The sequence below is a fragment of the Callospermophilus lateralis genome, unplaced genomic scaffold, assembly GCF_048772815.1.
Source record: "Callospermophilus lateralis isolate mCalLat2 unplaced genomic scaffold, mCalLat2.hap1 Scaffold_86, whole genome shotgun sequence".
Classification (NCBI taxonomy): Eukaryota; Metazoa; Chordata; class Mammalia; order Rodentia; family Sciuridae; genus Callospermophilus; species Callospermophilus lateralis.
This window is the reverse complement of record NW_027516693.1, coordinates 1,649,253-1,671,971: the sequence shown is the minus strand read 5'-3', so window position 1 is coordinate 1,671,971 and position 22,719 is coordinate 1,649,253. Positions and strand designations below refer to the sequence as shown.

General features: G+C 40.3%; 2 pseudogenes; both read right to left on the bottom strand.

The window, feature by feature from the left end:
• Positions 1 to 2,358: 2,358 nt before the first annotated feature.
• LOC143389923 (protein N-terminal asparagine amidohydrolase-like) lies at positions 2,359 to 3,283 on the bottom strand (annotated as a pseudogene).
• Positions 3,284 to 4,441: 1,158 nt separating this feature from the next.
• Positions 4,442 to 21,815, bottom strand: LOC143641116 (nuclear receptor-binding factor 2-like; annotated as a pseudogene).
• Positions 21,816 to 22,719: the final 904 nt, after the last annotated feature.

Below are 22,719 nucleotides of genomic sequence, written 5' to 3'. Positions count from 1 at the left end.
ATATTACATTTAATTTATACAAGATTCCTAAAAAGCTAGGTAGTTGGACTTACTTCAATAAGCAATAAAGAACCAATGAAAGTCTATGAGCAAGGAAATAATATGATCAGAGCAGCATGACAGAAAATTTGCAAATGAGATTAATTTGCCTTCCCATATTTAAAAGAAAAAAAGGAGGGAGGGGGTAATAGTATCCACAATGATAAAATCAGAGGAAAACTTAAAATATATTTAATTTAGTTAAATATTGGGAAACTTACCAAAAAAATGTAAAATGGAAATAATTTTAAAAGCTATTAAAATTGCAAAATGGAAAAAAAGCAGGAAAAGGCGTGTTAAAAATAAAACTTGAATGTGAGTTTTTCCCCACATGCTTTGCTTTACTTCCTGGTTTGTTCTTTCTATAGCCCAATCCGAAAGGCCATGAGAGCAGTCTTTCCATCTGTTAGAATCTGTGAGATGGACAGAGGGAAAGGATAGAGGTTATTGACTATGTAGTCTCAGTTCATCAATGTTTTCTTCATTTTTTTCCTCGCTTAATAGATACTGGAGATGATGAAATGGAGAAAGCTCTATTAAGACTGCTGAAAACAGAAGAGTTGCTTGACTTGTACTGAAGCTGCAGGCTGAGATGGTCTGCCCCCTCCCTTCGAGCACCAGCAGGGTGCCTCCCACTCAAGGTGGAGGGTCCTCCCTGCCTCTTGACTTGGAACTCACCCAAGACACATGCTTTGGATATAGAAATATGACAAAGTAGAGGCTTGAAATGTGTTTGCTGTGTATCTCTGTCATGATCATTAAAACAATATGTCCCTGCTAGCCCACTAGTTCCAGAAAGAGGACCATGGGTTTTTAGTTCAGGAATACCAGCTGAAAGATTTGCAGCCCAAATCAGAGCTTCCCAGTTAACACCTGAGCCTAGAACTTCCTGAATGTGATACCTCAATGCACGTGTTCCCTTGAGGGACTTTCAGACATTGTGGCTCTTTATTACACAGTATTATTACACAGGCCACAGTGATGCATTCATTAACTGAACATCTTATGTAATTTTTGTGTTTTAGACAATGAATTACTGCTCTAAGGTAAGAGTCACAACAAGGGGTGACAGTTTATCTACACCCTGGGTGGTGTGCCTGTGAGATAATTTCCCTCGCCCTGAACCTCCCCTTCCCACTTCCCACTTCACACTTCACCTCTTCTATCTGTCAACTCAAAATTGGGTACGTGGAGCCCAACCCACACAGTGTGAAGATCAGCAGCCAGTGGGAATATCTGACCCAAGAAGAACCAATAAGAGGCTGTGTTCTAGAATTTCTAAAGAGTAGAAAATAATGAAGAGGTGGGGAAGTCCTGTTTCCAGAACTGTGAGCTCTGAAACCATGACCCAGAACAGAAACCTTCCTCCCTTAAGTTGTTTATGTCAGGTATTTTGGTCACAGCAACTAAAACATGACAAATAGAATCACTTCTATTCCCTTATACTTTTAAACTGATATGACAAACTTTAAAATCTCATTGTAGAGTTTTTTCTCTTTTTTAAATCTCAAACTATAACAGATTTCATTTACATGAAAATGCATACACATGTTCATCCATAAAAATTAATGAATACCACTTTTATAGGATCTAAATGGTAAAATGTCTTCTGAGAAAATCTTTAACTCATGTGACAGAATAAAAACCTTTTAAAGTGCTCTGTCCATTAATTACCTTCAGAAATTCTATTTCAGCAAACTTAGAAGGTTTCTTTTAGAAGTTTCAAACAAGGAAAATTTAGATTTGCTTCTAGTGTAATGCCTACCATAGAGTCAGCACTTGCTGTATGCCTCCTGGAGGATTTAAAAGCCGATTGGCCCACTGCACTAGCACATTTTATTGTTATACACACACAAATAAAGAGCAGCAGAGAAGAGCTGGAGTAAACCGACAACTAGTAAAACCCATCTCAAGTAATGAAAATCCTCAAAATAAATCCTGGGTGAAGAGAAAACTAGCAGGAGAAAAAAAGTCTAAATGTCAAAAGTAAAGAAACAAAATATAAAAAAAAAATTATTATTTTTTTAAAAGGTGTTTCTACATGGAATGCTATTTTTTTAACCTAATTCTCATTGCTGAAGCTTCTGAACTAAAGTTTTTAGTGGAAAAACTGTATGACAAAAATCATATACATTAAGTATTTCTTTTTTTTTTTTGCCTTTGCCAAAATAAGATTTTATTTTGAAAGTCATTTGAAGGACGCTGAGGAAGGAAGGAAACCTAAGACTCAATGGTGTATATTCCAAATTTATCTTCTTTCCAAACCCACCGATGGTCTTTGTCATGTCAAAAAGTAGCTTTCTTTGGTAATTCCTACATTTATCTTCCTGGAGGAGATATCTTTTCCTATAAGCCATCTTCGTTTTTCCTGTAGAGGAGAGCTTTATTTCCAGGAAACAGCATATACATTGGAGAGGGGTATTTCTTTAAAAACATCAAGGTAGATCTGATATGTTGAACAAAGTGGGGGGGGGCCTCAGACAAAGGGGAAGTGGAAAGGTTCTCTAGTATTTGCTTAACATCTTGATGCAACCAGAAATCCACATATGGAAATGGAATCCAGGAATACGGGCCTATCCGAAGTTTCTCAATCTTCATCATAAATGCTAATCATGGGGCCTCCAGCTAAAGATCGGGCAGCTCGCAGCTCCTCCTCCGGGTCTCGATCTTGAAATGTGGCTCTGTACATTTCTGCTGTTTCAATGTTGACAGCAATGCCATAAATTATTGGAAAGTGGTTTTCATTTTCTTCTCGGTCATTTCATTCTGTCACACATAATGTCACCAAGTGAATGTCATCTTCTTATTTGTCAAATTCACTAAGAAGTTGGTGAGTAAGTTCTTGTGACAACTGCCTGTCATCACTGAAGCCTCCCACGAGGTGCACTTCCAGCCTTCCACTTTGAGCGTGGTCAGAAAAGGATTTTATGGAGTTCATGATCAAGGGGACCTCAGCTTTGGTGTCAGTTCCATCACAATGTGTCAGGCAGGTAGCCCCATTACCTGTGTGCCTCAGGACCACAATATGACAAGTGGTGGCATCATCAGAACCCAGAATGGAGATGGAGCCATCCTTTGGGGAGGTCACTGCAAGCTCTCTTTGCTGAACATACAGAAGGCCCTGGGGTCCCACTTGTTGACCTCTGAGAAGTCTGGCTCTTTCCTCCAGAGACGGGTGGTCTCGAACCAGCTCCCTGGCGGACTGCGGCAGGCACACTCGCCGCCTGCAGACCAGAAGCAGCATCGCAGTGGCGACCGCCTGGGCAGGCCCAGGGAGGCGGCCTCCCCAGCCCCGTGTTGACACCGGCCCGACCCCTCAAACCTTAAAAAAATATTTCACGTTGAAGAAATATTTCAATGACTAAAAAAGTGTACTCTCCTGATAGAAATAAAAAAAATGGTGCAGAATCAGATACAACACCTTTGTGCTTATGCAAAACATGACGTTAGTTAAACCAGGTTAGTTTAAAATGTATATTGACTACTTTGAAGTAACATGGTTGACTTTTGATCCAATACGTTCTTACTCTTTCTCAATATGTTCTTGTGCCTACCTCACCACAAGTAGGATGACATCAATGGATGATTCTTTTTTTTATATAAAACACAATTACTTTATTAATTTCTTATAATCAAATACTGCCAACTAACATTACTTCCATTTATGCATCATTAAAAACAAAGGATCATTCCTTAGTATTTTTAAGTCATGCATTATATAAAAAAGAACTTAAAATGCACCCTGATTAATTACGTAAACTGGTATTTTTTTTTATAAAAAAGCATAACTGATAATTTGGTTCCTTTCTTCATAAAATGGAAATTTAAATACTTCTCCTGATAGTCTTGAGGTCAGCATTATGTTATTAGTGCAAAATGTGGGTATTATGGTTTCATCTAGAAAGGTGTCTATCCTATACACCTTACTTAAACAAATTGTGCATAACAAAGGCATGCAGTCAATGCATGATAGAAAGCATGTTTCAAATACATGGCAGCCCCTCAGGCCACCATATTATTTACGTTTTACATTATCATTTATGCAATTATAGATTAATTATACATAACACACTTTTATACATTTTAACCCTGAAGAAAAATAATTGGTGCTTGAGAAAATTATTCTAGGTAGCCATTTGCTTTGCATCGGGAGAAAGTGAACCTCCAAGAGTTTACTGTATGCCATGTGGGAACCATTAGCTCTGGTGGGTAGATCAGATGTGCAATGTATTTCACAGTGACTGTTTCCTACATCCTGGCAATGCTGCTCCTGCCAATCAGCCAGATGGTAAAGCACATCTGGAATTACCCTTGTATGTGATTTTCCCTTTTTTATTGTTTCTTCTTTCCTGGATTAACTGTGTTGCTGTATTTCTTCTGATCTCTCCAAAAGCCTTCCATTTCAATTATTTATAAGTCCTTTCAGAAAATCCTCAGACAGCTCCATAAGTGGAAGTTGTGGAGATGGAAAATCCAAGGGAGGAAGATTGGGTATTGGAATATCCTTGGATTTCCCAGTATTTGTTGCAAATTCCTGCCAGGTTGAAGGTGTAGCAGTGTCTGAACGTGGTGGCAAGTTCCATAATGCTGACTTTTCTACAAAATCAGCATCCACATCCAGCTCCTTATCTACTGGACCTTTTACAAGTCTGGCTTTTTCAGCCTTTAGTGCTTTATTTTCTTTCCTTAATCTTTTATTCTCAGCCACAAGAAACTCCTCATGCATTTTCAAATCTGCAATTTTGGTTCCCTGCTTCTCAATAATTGTTTTATCATCCTTTGGGGCTTTGCTTCCAATACATGGCTGTGTTGGCTCACTCTTTTGCTGAAGTAAAAATAGTAGTGTTTCTGTATTCCTGTCAAAGACTCCCTGAATTTCAGAGAAGGGTTTCTCTGTACAAGGGCTGTAGTTCTGAGAAAGAAGGGGACTCTGACCCTCTGCATCCTCAGCAGAGGGTTTGTGAGATGCCTGAAGGTGGGTGGCTACATTCTTTTCTGTGTTCTGAGCTTTTGATCATTCTTCACACTTTGCCCTTTTCCACCTCTCCTGGATGAGGATGAGCTGTTCCATGTGGCTATCCCCTTTTAATTGCAGTGATAAATGAGCCTGCTCAGACTTGGTCAGCTTCAGAGCATCAGAAAGATAGGCCGTAGCCTTCTTGTGACAAGAAATAGCTCTTGGTATTTCCCTGCAGCTCATAAACGGTCTGCTATGCTGAGGAGCCAGGTTGAGAGATGCTTCCATGACTTCCAAAGACCCTGGCGCCAGCAGCGTCGCCAGGGCACATGGAGGGAAGGAGAAGAAGAGCGCAAGGCAGCCTTGGAGACCTCTGCCCCTCAGCGAGCCCAGAGAGACCATGGGAGGCAGGTGCAGAAGAGGCAGCCACCCTACTGCTTCCTTCCCCAGTGCCTCGGCCGCCTCCTGAGCTCTGCATGGCCAAGTCCTGACGTCACTGGCCCAGGCTGGTTCCAGGCAGGAGTGAGGACTGGAGTAGGTGGGGCTCCCGGAGGGCAGGGCAGCTGCTGATGTCTGCTTCCAGAGTTTCGTTTTATTTTTTCCCCATGAAATATCTTCTGAAAGGGTAGTGGGATGTTTTGTGAGGAGGTGCAGGCTTTTAGAACCTTAAGATTGCTATCTTCCAATACTGACGTCTCTCATTTCCTGCTTGCCTGACTTTTTTCAGAATTCACTCTGCTTAGCCACATTCTCTCTTGCACTTGTGTACCCACCTTTATCCTTGTACCTGTTGATGTTTTTCAAAAAGTAGATCTGAGGGCTGGGGTTGTAGCTCAGTGGTCAAGCGCTTGCCTCGCACATCTGAGGCACTGGGTTCAATCCTCAGCACCACAAAAAAAATAAGTACATAAATGAAATAAAGGTATTGTGTCCATGTACAACGGAAAAAAGCAAATTTGAGCAGAGTTAAACCATATACTGAACTGGGCCATGATAGGAGTTAACGAGAATTATTCAGCAGGGCTCTGTCTTGAAGTTGAACACAAACTAATAAAATAGCATGTGTTACAAATAGCCAAGTATGATGATGCATTTAACAATGACATTCCAAGCCATGGTGTTACCGGTGCTTACCTGTGAGGAGTCCTTGCTTCCCCAATGTTGAAGTATAACACCAGAGAAGCATGCTGAGGCAAGGTCAGAGTGGAAAGTAGAAGCTTTATTAAAGACAGCAGAAAAGACTTCTCCCAGATGAAGAAGGGGACCCAAGAGGTGGAATCCCTTTTTTTTTTTTTTTTGCATTGGGTATTGAATGCAAGGGAACTTAACCTCCAAGTGATACTCCCAGCAATCCCCCCTCCTTTTTTTAGAGACAGGGTCACACTAAGTTGGTTAGGGCCTCACTGACTCTGAACTTACAATCCCTATGAGCCATGGGATTATTGTCATGTGCCACTGCACCTGGCAGCAAACACATATTTTTTTGATTTTGTTTTTGAGAGAGAGAGAGAGAGAGAGAGAGAGAGAGAGAGAGAGAGAGAGAGAGAATTTTAATAATTAGTTTTTAGTTTTCAGCAGACACAACATCTTTGTTTTTATGTGGTGCCGAGGATCAAACCTCGGGGCCGTACGCATGCCAGGCAAGTGCGCTACCACTTGAGCCACATTCCCAGCCCCAGCAAACACATTTTTAAAAAAGAAAAAAAAAAAACAAAGGTGCTGGGTTGTGGATGAGCAGTGGAGTACTCTTCTCACAGATGCGAGGCCCTGGGTTCGATTCTCAGCACCACATAAAAATAAATAAATAACATAAAGTTGTTATGTTCAACTACAACTACAAAAATAAATATTTAATTTTAAAAATGAAGCATCTCTTATCACTTATTCTGGTGTTTCCAAAACAAAATCAGGAACTCACTTTTCCTGATGTTATGGTTGAAATGTACTTTTATGCATGCTTGCAGAATTAAAATTTCAATTTAAGGAGTATATATCAGCATTTTTGTTAACCAAAAATTTCCAGAATTAATTATTCAAAGAGCAAAAACTGTTATTTCTTGAATTATTCAGGATTTTGTTCTGGGTAGTTTTAAATGTTCTTATTGAAAAAGAGTATTAAGGAATGAATTAATCTATTCAACAAGAATTCATTGATCTTTCACTATGTCTCAGGCCTTTGCTTGCTGCTTAGAATCTAAAACTCAACCAGAGCCAATTCTGAGTGTTCAGATTTACTATTTTGTAGTACCCATCACGTAAACCAAAATTCTAGTACAGGTTGCAGTGGTAGAAATCTATCTAGATTCATTAGGAAAACACACACACACACACACACACACACACACACACACACAGAGGCAATAAAAGACTAACCCTTTGGACTTAATCAAAATATAAAACTTTTTTGCATCAAAGAAAAACATTAAATAAATAAATAAAAAACTACAGAATAGGAAAATAAATTTGTAAATCATGTGCTGAACAGGGACTTATATCCAGGCTCCATAAAGAATTCTCACAATTCAAGAATAAAAAGTAAATAACCCAATTTAGAAAGATGGAAAGAATGTGAACAGACTTTCCTCCAAAGAGGACATATGAATGGATAAAGAACACATGAAAGATGTTCAAACCATTAGTTAATAAGGATCTGAACATCAAAATCAATGAATGAATAGTTATAATCCAAGACAGATGATAGCAAGGTTGGAGAGGATTTGAGATGCAATAGGTTGATGAAGCAGTTTATGAATCTTCTAAATATTTGAGAAACAATGACTTCACCACGGGGTCACACTGAGGTGGTCATAATTAAGAATAGCTAACATGCAACCTAGGTGCCAAGTTCCCTGCTCAGAATTTTATAGTCACCACATAATTCTGTCCCCCTTAGGAGCCTGTGAGGGGGACATCATCATCCCTATTTGGGAGATGAAGTGAACTGGCCAGCTGAGGTCACAGAGTCAGTAACTGTGAACGTGCCATGAGAACCCGGCTGAGACTCAGACATCTGAAGCACTGAGGGAAGAGGGAGAGAGGCAGGGATTCCTGGGGCCCAGGGTAATTCCTGGGGCTGGAGCTGAGGCTACAAAGGGAGGACCAGGGAGGAAAGAGAGGTTTCAGAAGGTCAGACCTGATTAACAGAACTGGTTAACAGAGAGGAACCAAAGGAAACGTCTGGTAGGAGGGAGAGAGGGGCGACTTTAGAAATTTGGGGTTCTATGTTCCAAGAAAAAATCCATATAGGGAATTTGAGTGTGTGGAACCCAGTGTGAGAGGCAGAAGGAGAGTCTGCAGAGGAAGACTTCAGGAGTGTGAACTTTGGAACTACTTCTCAGAGATCCATGCTGGGGCCTATGAGCAAAGGAAAGATAAACAGACAAGAACATAAAAACTACAAGAAGCAGCGTGCATTCATATGTGTGTGTACATGTGTGTGCACAAAACACACACACACACACACACACACACACACACACACCATTCATTCCCTGAGGACTTGTGTCACATAGTTATGTTTCAGTGTGAATCTTAATCAAGTTTGATTTTCCTCTGACAGGTACTTTTCCCTGTTTCTGTGTTCTAGTTTAAGACTCGGTCTTCTTTTATGAAAAACCATATTCATACCAACATGAAAGTTCTTGTTTTCCATATAGAAGGAAAATTAGAAAACAATAGAATTGTAAGAAACTGTTTCATTGTTAGGACTGATAAATCGTGCACTACCCATCAGTCCATCTACGGAGTAGCAGAATGTCACAGAGAAGTAGATCATTTGCATTTGAATATATAAGCAGCAGATCCTGTAAAAAAAAGATTCCATTTAGCAGGGATGCATGACCCTGGTATTTTGCGGGACTAAATTGGTCTTTAACCGGCATTGCTAGCTTAGGCTTCTGTTCTAGGTAACTCACTTGCTGGGAAAATAACATTGTCTACAGAGTCAAGTCTATTTAATAAATAACAGTAGAGGAGGATATTTCATATTTGGGCTTAATGTCTTTGGGCAAATTATCTTCACCTGTGACTCACTTTCCTCATTCAGACATGGGGAGAATAAAGAGTTTGCTCCCAGGACTGTGGGGGGCAGTAACTATGCTCCTCTGCTTCCAAGAGCAGAACCAAGGAGGTGCCAAGTGGATCTTGTGCTTCTGCTTCTATTATCCATGGGACATTTGGCTACTCACCCTGGTCACAAATTTCCTATGGACAAATCAGCACTCATGATAAGACTAATGCACAGCTGCTTCTGCCACACAAAACACGACAGAGTGCTTCAGGAAATTTTATTAACAAAGATGTTTATTTGGTTTGCAGTGTGGGAATGCAAGTTCTGGAGAAAGTGACTGCACAGGACCTTCCCTCCCATCTCTCTTTGCCCTCCTTCTTCTTGTGAATCATGACTCCTCAAGCTCATGACCCCTCACCCAATCCTCACCAAGGACAGAAAATGTGAACATAGATGGCAATACAAACTCACAAATCTCACTGTTCAACAGGCAATTTGTCTATAATAACAAGTCTCAACTGTTCAAAAATACAGTTAAAATTAAGCATAATTTTCTTTAAAAATTGGCTAGTATTAGTCAATTGAAGTTTCATTTCTTTTTTTTCCCTAAATACACACTTGTAATAGTAGGCTTTATCCCTCCTGCTAGCTGACTTAAAAGAATTTCAGTTGCATTTAGTATTTAGAGGTTAAGTGAGTACAAAGACACTAATACTAAAGGGACAGAGGAAACCACCTGCGGCTCCCTGCAGCATCCAGCAAGTCCTTCCACAGGGAGGGGAAGGCACGGGCACCTCAGGATCCCAAGGGGCACTGCTCAGATTTGTCGCTCATGGCAGGGCACAAGAGCATCCCAGGCAAGTAAGAATCCCCTGGGAGGCAGTCTGAGCCCTGTGTGAAAACCCCTGATTCAACCCAGCTGCAGGGCGCCTGGCTTACACTTCACTTGTTACACTTAATCTTTGCTGCAATAAGGAGATGAAACATTTTGTTTCTCTTTGATGAACGAAATAAAATCTGTAAAATGAGCAGTTAAAATAACATCTTGGGTGTCTGTGTGAAAGCCTCATGTTTGCAAATACAGCTGAAATGGTACATGTATCTCATTTAGATAGATGCTCGTGGACACACTAGTAAAATTTCATCTACCCCTTTATTTTGTCATTATTTAAAGGGTCAAAGCTGTCTATGTAATGTGTGGATTAAGATACCAATCTGTACCAGCTCTTATTTCATAAAACTCTTTGCTCTGTAGAAATTTGTGTCAACTTAAGTGAACAAATGACAATTTTCTTATGGATCGAGAAAATGTACATCTGCTTAAATTTACCATCTATAATAGCTTTTTCAGACACATTTGTTCTCTAGAAACAAATTTGGCATTTGACTCTGATTTCCTGTAACCCCTGAGATGGTCTTAATGCTTCCTTTTGTTTAAGGTTCTCAGAAACACGGACAAGCACATGGTGATTGATTTCATTCATGCAGAACTTGCTCTATATTGTACTGTGCATAATGTTATATGGCACATTCACTTTTATTTTGTGCATTTATAATTGCTATGTGTTTTGTATGAAAAGAGGTAATTTGAGCTGTTGAAGGAGCTATGGTGATATTATAAAATAGAACAGCAGATAGTCACACCTTCAAGGAATGTCATTTTTCACATTTTTAAACTCATGAGTGTTCAACATTAAACTACTAGAGTTTTAGTACCATGTCCAATGATCTATTTTGTAGTATATACTTATTGATATATTGACATCTATATCTATTATTATAATACTATGATATATGTTATATGTTATACATTGATATGGATATGATATCTACTGACATGCTTATCTATATAACATTCATCAGATATTCATTGTATTAGACTAAATTATATCTTGTAACTCAATACATCTTGCTAATATATTTGGTCACGTCACATGTTGTATTAGACTCAATTATATCTTGTAACTCAATACATCTTGCTAATATATTTGGTCACGTCACATGTATTACAAAGTCCCTTTGTAAGATAACTTTTTCATAGGACACTCAGAAATACACAAAAATGGCTCTTGACCCACAAATCACAAAACAGGAACAACAATACTTAGACCTACTTGTGGAGCAGAGTATTCTTAATATGATGGTCTTCTGCATGTATACAAGACTTCTTTGTATATTCCTGCAGCTGGGAGGGAAATAAAAACACTTTGGATTGTTTAAGTAAATACCAAGCTGTTACACATTTGTTCAAGTAACTGTATGAGATAAATATTGATTCAGACATGTAATAAATCTATGAAGATGACTTCTCCATGCTTACTTTGAAGAGAAATTCCCCAGAAGGGCAAGGATGTCATTTCCTTGGCATGGCAGATACGGTTTTAAGACTTGTCAAGGAGGAAGCATGTCTTGCTTAGGCACCTCTGCTCTTCTCCAGCTGAGGAATGCAAGCCAGGGTGCAATATTATTGTTAGACTACAAAGAAGAGACCACCCCAGTGGTTCATGTGAACACTGTCACAGCTGCTCCTCTTCCCTTTGAAATCATTCAGGGTGATGCATGAAGAAGGGGCTGCTTTTATCAGCCTCCCACTCAGGGTATATTCAGCCCACTGAGGAAAATACTTGTGATACACTGCTGACAGAAAACAAAACACGGCCCACACTGTGGGCTGCTGCCAATCAAGGCCTGCAGCTGTGATGGGAAGCATCCGCTGACTCCACAGGGTTGCCGCAAGGACCTGTGCTTCACTTATCAGTGATCACAGATCTCCATTGTCCCTGAGCAAGGGGAGCCCCTAAAAACCCCTGGATCACCAATGCTGACATGCATACATGGATGGATGGATGGATACAGACAGATAGGCAGAGAGAAAGAGGATGAATGAATATATGTATATATTCCTTTCCATAAAGCACATCTTTGCTCCCATTAGACTGAATCTAATGATTAGCAGAGGGAAAAAGTTTGAGCTGCCAACTCCATATCACCCCATTGGAATAGCATCACTCAAGTCCAGACTCCTACTCTCTCTCCCCCAAGCTACCAGGGTGGCCCACCTGCCTCTATGGCCCCTCCAGGGAGTTTCTACTGCTGCCACTCACCCTTCCCCAGGGACTCCAGCCATGCGTGGCTTTCCCCGGTAACCCTTACCAGACAGCTGCTCCAACCTCCTGTGCCTGGTCTGCACACTCCTTCTCTCATGTGCCTGGCTTCTCTTTGTTCTTCAAGGTTGAGTCACTTTCTATGGTCAAATCTTTATTAAATGCTGTCATGGCATTACTGAGTCTTCTTCCATTGCACTTACTAATGTGTCAATAAGAAATGATCAACTCTAATTTTCTATGTTAGCAATTCTATCACTGTTTATCATATCAATGAACACAGGGTATTGAAGTTATGTGTTTCCCATCCCAAATTGCCAAAACGTCATGACTTAAGACCTACTGTGAGCACCATGCCAAGCTCTGGGTGTGTGCTGAAGAGCAAAACTGCCTCAGTCCTGACCTGCTCTTGTAAATATTTTGCGGTTCTGGGGATAGAACCCAGGGCTTTGTGCATGCTAGGAGAGTGCTCTCCACTGAGCTCTAACCTTGATCTCATGACCTTCCTACCTTGGCTTCCCACGTATCCAGTTCCAGATGTGCTCTTTTGATGCTTATAGTTTAAAGAAAAAAAAATGACATTAAGTAAGTTTCAAGTTACAAATCTAATAGGTGTGGGATAAGGTCAAGGGAATGGGGTGTGGAGGTTGAGGCTGGTGAGGTCAAAGCCAGGAGAGGGGAGAGGATGAATAGCAAGGGTCAAGGGTTGGGGCCCATAGAAAGGGAAAAGAAAACCTAGTTAAGGCAACAGCACCTGCATGGGCTTGTAGAAATACCCTTGAGCAAAGTGTGGAAGAAAGAACTGTGGAAAAGAGTAAATGCTGGGCTTTGTGAGCTTTTCAATGAAGTGTGGACCTGACCCTGAGGGTTGTAGAGAGCCAATGCCGTACACTGGCAGGTTTCCAGTGCTCAAAACGGTCTTCACAAATCACTGACGCCGTAGATCTGCATCGTGAATGAAAGGCACTGAGTAAAGAAGATGCTACTTTAATATTTTAAAGCATTAGGTAAGTGCCAGGCACAGGGGCACACAACTATGATCCCAGCGGCTCAGAAGGCTGAGGCAGGAGGATCGTGAGTTCAGAGCCAGCCTCAGAAACAGTCAAGCGCTTCTCAACTTGGTGAGACCTCTCTCTAAAAAAATACAACATAGGGCAGGGAGTGTGGCTCAGTGTTCCAGTGCCCCTGAGTTCAATCCCAGGTACCCAAAAAATTTAAAAAAAAGCCTTCGATGAAAACTTTAGTAAACTCAGAATTCCCATGTTCAGGTACCTCTCATTATTTCAAAGTCATCTATTTGGAAAAACTTAGACCAAGTAAAACAAGATCCACATTTCTATTCAATTTTATTTTATAATCTATAAAAAGAAAACTCCTCCAAAGTACACATTCATGAATAATGGATAATTTAGAACGTCTAGAACAGATTTTTACATGTTGATATGTGTTTGTGTGTATACATACAATATTCCATTTGAAATAATGCAACAGTGTAGGTTATCAAACTCAGACAAAATATCAATCAACTTATTTAACAGCAGCAATATGTTAATGGGTCTGACTTAATATATATATATATATATATATATATATATATATATATATATATATTTATAATATCCTTTAATGGAGCTTATGAATTTGAATATATCTTATTAAATATCTTATTAAGAAGCTCATTACTTTGAATATGTCTTATTAAGTATCTTTCATTTCTCAGTTTCATTAATATTCAGCCTTATATTCTTAATATTTTCTTTCATTCAGCTTCAAGTGCTTGAGTTAGATGTTCCTGCCTTGGGTCTGAATGCTGACAAGCCCATAGGTGCCTTGCAACTCCAGACCGAGGCAGCCAAAAGCACAGAGGAAGATTTTGAAAGGAAATACATTCATTGCTCTTTTTTTCTTGATATGATGAATTTACTTACTGCCTTTTAAAAAGAGGCTAATTAGCTTTCTAAAAGCTGCTGGAAATAAATTATAAGGAATATACTAATAGATGATACAAATTCAGATGGACAGGACAATAATCTTCTCGGAGTTCAAACTGTCACTGTGGAACTGCAGGTTTCCACACACACTCTGGGTCACTTCCTCAGGTATGGGGAATTAGAAAGACATTTCTCCTGGCTTCACAGCAAAGCAAGCTAGACAAGTCACAAGTTCAAGACTTTTTTGAATCTATCAGAGCGCTGTGGTCACAGGGCCACCATGAAGACCCAACTTCTCTGCAGTTGTGCAGAGAAGCCAGCACTTGTCCTTGGGGCAGAGACCACAGGGATCGGGAGAGATACAGACTGGAGGAGGAAGAGCAGAGTGGAGCCCCGGGGGCCTCAGATAAAAGGGAGGCGGAGGGTTCGCATCCTCCATCTGACCTTCTCTACTGACCCTGCGGGTTTCATCTATGTCTTCATTGGTTAAACAGCAACAGTCCTGGCTGGGAAGCACTGGGAATGAGTTTCTTCCTCAGACTCTTCCCCACCCACACACCATGGAAAAGCCTTAGGGGAAAGGGGGAAGAAAAAACTACTGCCCCAGGGAACCATCAAATACGGGGCAGCCACAGCAAGGGAGTGGGCAGGACTGCCAAGACCACCCATCCCCAAGAGCAAAAGGCACAATGTTGGCTTAATTGGAAAGAAGCCCCCACCCTCTCCACTACCCCACTGAGGGGAGGTTTGAGGAAAGAAGGGTTTGAGAGCAGCTAGGAGACAGAGAAGGAGTAAAACCACCTGGAAATCCACCCCACGCCAAGCACAAGGTATGACCAGAGGGGGCAGCCGGCAACCATACCAACCCTCAAATCGCCTACCTCCCCCTTCATCCCCACACTGAAGGCCCCACAGGAAAATATGAGGGGCTCACCTACAGGTTCAAGAATGACTTACTTCTACCTCAATTGTTTCCATCACACATTCTGCTTTCAACAAGCAATCATAAAAATCTAAAATGATAAAAATTATTGCAAAAGAGGACCAAAATTGACGAATGTATACTACCCATTTTTGAGGTGTACGATAAATCTAGTGTGATCAAGACAGCCTGGTATTTGCTAAGACACACACAGAGACTGTAGAAACAGGTCAACATTAACACAGGAAGGTAATGTTATATGAAGCTACAAAGGTAGTCAATTGAATAAGGAGAAGTTTTTTCCACAAATAATAACAACTGGATGTCCAGATGCAAAAAAAAAAAAAAAAAAAAAAAAAAAGATGAACCTGAATACATATCCCACCCTTCATACAAAAATCAGCTCAAAATGGATCAAAACCTTCAGTGTTGAACTATAAAGCATCTAGGAAAATAATTTTGTGATTTTGAGTTAGGTAAAAAGTTTTTAGACCCTACCCCAAAAGTAGGATCCACAAAAGAAAAATAAATTGAAAACTTTTATCTGCATCAAAATTAACTTTCAGACACTGATAGAATAAAAAGTTAAACAAAAGACTGACAGAATATATTTCAGAATGAAGACATATTCAGAATACATGAAGAACCCTCAAACAATAATAAAAAAAAACTACTTTTTTTAAAATAGGAAGAAGACTAAAACAGACACTTCAGAAAATATACAGGGGTGTCATAAAATGCTCAGTGCTACACAAATTAAGGACAGTGTCACTCCCCTGAGTTCTGAGGAGGTTGACTCCTTGCTACACAGTAAGTTGAAGGTTTGGTTTTTCAGAGGCAGATTAGGTTTACTTTATACTTGATATACAGAACAGTGCTCATTCATTCCAGTGTTACATCTTTAAACATAAAAACGTCCAACATTATTAATTAATTAGGGAAATTTATAATTAGGGAAATTTATAATTAGGGAACTTCAAATCAAAACTATCAGGAGATACCATAGACTCTCTGAACTGAATGAATCCTGAAAAGAGCAAGGATCTGGGCCACTACAGAGCATGCACACAGCCACCTCCACCTGCACAATCACTTGTGAGGTTAGAGCTTCCTAACATGCACCTATCAGGGCTCAGCAATGCCCCTTCCTGGTATTACTAACTGAAACTTGCAGCCACACACACTCACACATACAAATGTACATAAGTGTTAATAGTAGCTTTATTTATAATCCTCCAAACTGGGAACAACCCAGATTTTCTTCTGCTGGTGAATGGGTAAACAAACTAAGTATTCATACAAGAGAAGGCCACTCTGTCATTAAAGAAAAAAACCCAATACCTCATACAACGTGGATAAATCTTAAATGCATTCTGTAAATGAAAGGACCCACATTCAGAAGACTGCATGTAAGACTGCATGTATATGACACATAGACAAACAAAATTATAAGGACAGGTCAGTGGTTCCAAAGGTTGGCATGAGGGCAGGGTTCTACAAAAGAGAATCAAATGGGAATGTGGGGGTGACAGCTGCTCTCTATCATCACTGGGAAAGATTCATGACTGTGTATCTGTCAAACTTACGGAAGTGTATTCCACAGAGAGTCAATTTCACTGAATGCAAATAAAACTGATAATTTATTACTGTTAATCTGTCTCTGAAAAAACAAAACCTGCAGCTCACTGCAGAGCAGCAAGAAGTCATCCGAGTCAGAACTCAGGGGATGACACTATCCTTAATTTGTATACCACTGAGCAATTCATTTAGAAAAGAAACTTGTTAATGGGATGTCTTCTTCCCAGTTGGTACCTGGAGGTTCCAATGCTCTTAGACCAGCTCATTTCCATGGAAGGTGCCATCTGCTCCTAGTAGCACACTGAGTCAAAACCCTGCATCTCTGTCTTCTAGATCAGGACCAGCCATTGGCTCGTGGTGAGCATACTCACCTCCTTGGAGAGTTCCTGGCTCTTCACATTTAGGACCTGCCCAGCTGTCTGCTCCCTGCTACAGTGTTCAACCCTCTTCTCTACTCCCTGGAGCTCAGCCCAGGAGTCACTTACCAGGCAGGTCTTTGCGACACACTGCTCTAAAGCTACCAGGTAAGGATCTCAACATCTATACTGCTAGAACAGCCATCAAGGTTCATAACAACTGTAATTAACTAAGGAACCAAAGAACTGGGGAAGAAGGAGCCAACTACATATCACTGACCATTAGATTTTTAGCAGTTAGCAAAGGACCCTGAAAAAAGTGAGGATCGATAAATACTTACTGACTAAATTAATGAACAAGTAGGTTTATTTTAGTGTTGATATCCAGAACAGTGCTCATTCGTTCCAGGGTCACATTTTTAAAAGTAAATTCAACAATTCATTGCTGGCTCACACTCAGCTCCAAGGGAGCTGTTTTAGTTAATTTCATGTGTTAATCTGACTGGGCCAGGGGGATCTCAGGCACTGGTCAAACATTGCTCTGGGCATGTCAATGAGGGTGTTTCTGAATCAGTGGATCAGTGGACCAGTGAGCAGTCTGCTCCCCTCCTGTGGGAGTTGAGGCCCTGCCTAGAAGAGAGAGCTGATGTGGCCACATGATGCCTGAGATGGGATACCAGCCTTTCCTGTCTTCAGACTCAAAAAACTCAGACCTTCTTGGGTTTAGAGAATGCCGACTTTCAGACTAACACTTCAACTACCAGCTCTGTGGATTCTTAGGCCTCTGAATTTAGATTGGAACTATCTGTTGGTTTTCCAGGTCTGTAGCCTGCTAATGACAGAAGCTGGTACTTCTAACCCTCCATAACTGTCAGCTAATTCCTTATAATAATCTATTTGTTAGTGGTTTCTCAGGAGAACTCTAATATAGGACCTCCTATAAAATTTTTCCCTTACATTAGTTACTTTCTTAAATTCCTGACATACTTGGACTTTTTTAGGCACACTCTGTATCTTGTACCCACAACGCATCCATTTTGCTTCCTACCATCTTTGCAGTGCTGCCCCCACTTCACTGTGCCCAAGGACTGAATATGGCCCGCTGTGTGACTTTTTCGTTTTGGTTCTAGGAAGAAACAAACTAAACTGCTCTCCAGGGACCTGCTAAACCTACACAAAAACAAATAAAACAAAAAAAATGTGTCATCATTAGGAAAAGGGTTCTTTTCAAATATGGCAAAACCTAGTGTGGTCACTTCAGAGGAATAGTGGGGACTCAGTATTTTCTTTAGACTTCAGTGGTGCTCTAAAGAAACAACCCTGTACCGACCCGGTATTCCAATTTCGAGTGCAGGGCTCACACAGTTCCTTAGCTGCCATGCTCCTGGTGAGTATTTCAGCATGTCACCATAAAAATCTCAAAGGCAAAGCTCCCTCCACACACGACCTCACCATCACTGTCTCTGGCCCACTGTAATATCGAGGGAAGTGCACCTTCTGAGAAAAGTCTGGTTTTTTAATATTCATAATAGTTCTATTTCATGCCAGCAAGAGCATTTTCCCAAACCATGTATTTCCAACTAAAAAGTTAAAAATAATAGATATTGATAACTAAAACTTGAACAAAATGTGGCTCAGTACAGCCCGGGCCTACCATGTGAGGCCCTGGGTTTGTCCCCTAACAACACAAAGTAAATGATTTAAAAATTCTAAAAAAGTTGGACAATACAAAAAAATAAAAATATTTGCAGCTATTTGAAATAAACAGCATTACTTCTTTAAACACTTTTTCAATTGAAGGTCACAGTTTACTCTAACTAACCACCTTAGGCTCCCAACACTTCCCCAATCCTCGAATGCTGTTAGGTCCACTATTTTTGTTCAAATAGTAGTACCAGAGAACTCATTTTCAATTGGAGGCAAAGGTATATTTTATTAAATTCATTGATCTTTGAGAGAGAATGTGAAAGCAATAAAAAAATACAGATAGAAAGAATTTACTGAAGACCACACACCCTAAGCAAATGTGTGTCTCCAGCATTTTTTCTGAGATAAACTCTTCAATCATGTTTGTTATTAAATAGCACCAACATGCACTGACTCAACACAAAGCATTTCTTTGTTATGGACTTGGTAGAACACGGTGTAGGAATGTGAGGAGGAGCAACCAGACAGGACTCAGACAGGAGGACAAGCCAGGTGGAAAGAAGCAGAGAAAGGTTCTGGGACTCATACTCTTAACAGGAAGGTAACTCTCCCACTGCACTGCACTTGAGACTCAGAACTCCTCAAGTTTCCTGCATGCACACACACACACACTGTGCCTTCCAGTGATTCTAAAAGTGAGAATACTTCAATATTTAACTCCCTGAATGCTAAAATTCCAGTTATTTCCCTGACCTATGAGCAAAGCAATATTGATGCAATAATCATGAAATGTTACTGAAACACAGTTTTTAGGAGTGATTTCTCATTCTGCTCTAAATATACAAAGATTTTGATTTGTCATTCAATTGTTTACCCCTTCCTAAGTCTCCTAAATAGTGCTGTAAGAAGGAAAAATAGATTTTATCTGAAAAACTGTGTGCATCTGGTGAAATTAAATGGGGGCAGAAGAGAAAATTTTGAATATAATAATAGCAAACCAAAATTACTGATCTACTTGAAAGCAGTGTATTATTTCAAGCTTCTCTACTTCCAAAAGTGGATAAAGAACCAAAATTCTCAAGTAATAATCACAGGGAATCATATTCAAACCCTGAAAAGTATGTCTAAGGAGTGATGTAACTGGCAGCTGTTTTTAGTCAGTGGCTTTCTCCTTGGATGTGATGGTTACAGGGATGTAAGGTATTTGTCTCATAAATCAAATATATTTGGTGTATATGCTAATTCATTTTCTCCTTCAAACACACCTAAAACTTGAACATAAACAACCATCTAGCTATGGTCCAAATGTCTGCATTTCTCCCAAGATTCACAGCTTTAATCCTAGCCTCCAATGTGTCAGGGGTGGCCTCTAGGCAGTGAGTGGGTAGAGGGGCAGAGCCCTCAGGAATGGAATATTAGTTCCCTTGTAAAGGAGACCTCAGAAGCTGCCTCATCCTTTTGCTATCTTGCGAAGAGAAAGCAAGAAAGTGTCAGCAATGATCTTCTGTGATTTATCAGAATGTGTCTTCAATACACAAAGACTGCTGTTGCAGGTTTCATCTTGTTGCTGCATGATACATGCTAGTTACTGCAAAGTCACCAAGGTGCACCCACCCAAAGTACCCTCAGATAAGACACTGTTTAAAGTATCTATACTTTTTTCTACATTCATCACCAATTACCTTGATTTTAAGAAGTTTTAAAAATCAGATTACACTTAGGCTATGTTTTGGATAAATGTCCCATAAAGGCCCATGTGATAAAGGTCAGGTCCCCAACTTGTTGTTACTGGGAAGTAACAGAACCTTAAAAGGTGGGACCTACTTGGAGGTCTTCAGGTCACGAAGGGGGAATTTGAAGGAGATAGTGAGACCCTTGCCCCTTCCTCGTCCTCTTTCACCACCAGACCATGAGAAGAGTCCTTCTATTTTGCCATCAGTCCCACCTGAGGCCTAAAGGCAATGGGTTCACCTCATCAGGGACTGGATACTCTAAAACTGTGAGCTAAAGTAAATATTTTCAAATTTGATTAGCTCAGACATTTGTTATAGTGGCAGTTGACTGACACCAAGTAGCATTAGCAGATTATCTATTTTGAATATTGGAGCTGAAATGTCATTATCATCTGGTGAAATTTAGCATCAAAACAGTATAAATCTAGGGGCTGTGCAGGGGGCTCAGTGGCAGAGTACTTGCCCAGAACATGAGGTCCGCTTGCTCTAAAGAGCAGTTCTGAGGACTGAGTACTTTCTGAAATCATTAACCATCTTTTCATTAACAAATTGTTAAATTCTATAAAAAACCCAGACTTTAAAAATTAAGTTCCTACAGAACATGAGAGTAAAGCAGAAAAATTAAAGTACTAGTAATTTTCCATCAATATATCATGTAATCTCTTGGAAAACAAACTTAGATCTATCTTCTTTTCTTAGAAACAAAATTATCCCAATCATTATCTAAAGCATGTGGAAAAAGAAGAAGAAAAAAAAGTATCATTAGTACTTTCAACCAGTTTGGGATGGAATATTACCTATTAGTTTAAAAGAAAAACCAAAAGAACCTAGTAAATGTACTAGAAAATTAAAATCAGGAAAAAATTTACCCAAAATGTGGGATAATATGTGTCCCTGAATTTTTGCCTAGTGACTACAATACTTTCACATTTTTTTGAGAGACAGAGAGAGAGAGAGAGAGAGAGAGAGAGAGAGAGAGAGAGAGAGAATTTTAATATTTATTTTTTAGTTATCAGCGGACACAACGTCTTTGTTTGTATGTGGTGCTGAGGATCAAACTCGGGCCACAAGCATGCCAGGTGTGTGTGCTATCACTTGAGCCACATCCTCAGCCCAACTTTCACATTTTTTATGAACTGTCTAGTCCTTGCTAAAACATAGCCCAGAGATATGGAACATGAAAACAAAAAGAAAGATATAACCAAAGAGAAGAAGAGTCAGAAACAGAAAAGCCACATCCTTTGAGTCTTGCTTGCCCCGAAGCGTGCGGTGGCACCTGGGTGCTTGTTGGTGGGAGTAAAGGGACTAGGAGTCCCCAGCCTCCAGACTAGGACTCACTGTCTGAAACCAGAGCTGAGACAGGGGCTGGGCCAATACAACAATAAAAGAAAGATGAAATTAAAATCGTGGGAAGTATGCTCAGTGGAGCACACAGAGCTAGCCGCAGTGGAGACAGCAAGTGACCACTTCAAGTCAATATTGAATCTAGAAGTCAGTAGCTTGCAGGAGAAACTTTACCTTCCCATTTGCAACCCTCATAGTCGGTAACCCTGGGGACAGAATGGTAAGGTGATCAATAACCCCTGGAGTAAGAATAACAGAGTTCCAAGAGGGGGAATAAAACTCAGCACTCAGCGAGAAGACAGCAAACCCAGAAGCGTGTAGTCACGTCTAAGCTAAAGTAACTCAAAAAATTGCTAAGGGCTTAAAACATGCATTTGTATTGTTCAGAGAAATAAGGGCAGGGGCAAAATTGACTTTTTAAAAAGGAAATAACTTAATGAGAAGAGGCCTAAATCCAGTAAAACAAGGAAAGTCAAGGGCCTTCTGCAGGGTGAAGCACAGTAGGCCCCAGCACCAAGCTCCCCTGTAGCAAGTGGCAACTGACAGAGAAAAATGACAACTGTATTTTTACTGACAGGAGAGGGCTGCTAACACAAGAAAATGAGATGAACTGGAACTCCAGAGCAGGAGCTCTTTCAAAGTGAGGAACAAAGTGACTGCTGGTTTCTTCTCAGGGGTCATTTGTTGATTTGGGGACACGTGCTAATTCTACAGGTGCAGACTAAGAATTGTGACTGGGCTGCCTTAAGGGACTCTACCAAGGGGGCAAAGCCAGCAAGGTTTGTAGGAGTCAGTGTGTCCCTTTTAAGGAGCAGAGTGCATGTGTGATGGGTCCTGATCACAAGGTTTATTTTTCCTAAGGGACTTTGCTAAATTGTGGGCTGTGCTTAGAAGCCTGAGAGACCAGGCCAGGTGTGTCTAAAGCCACCTTGAGGGCTCCACTGGTAGCATGTGAGAGAAGAATTCTGCTAAGCCAGAATGCTTGCTTGAAACACAAAACTCCAGGATGTGTAAGGAATCAAGGCCAAAAGCACCACACATTAACATCTCCCAGGGAAGTGAATTAGCAAGTCATCAGAGCTGAGCAGAGCTGACCAGC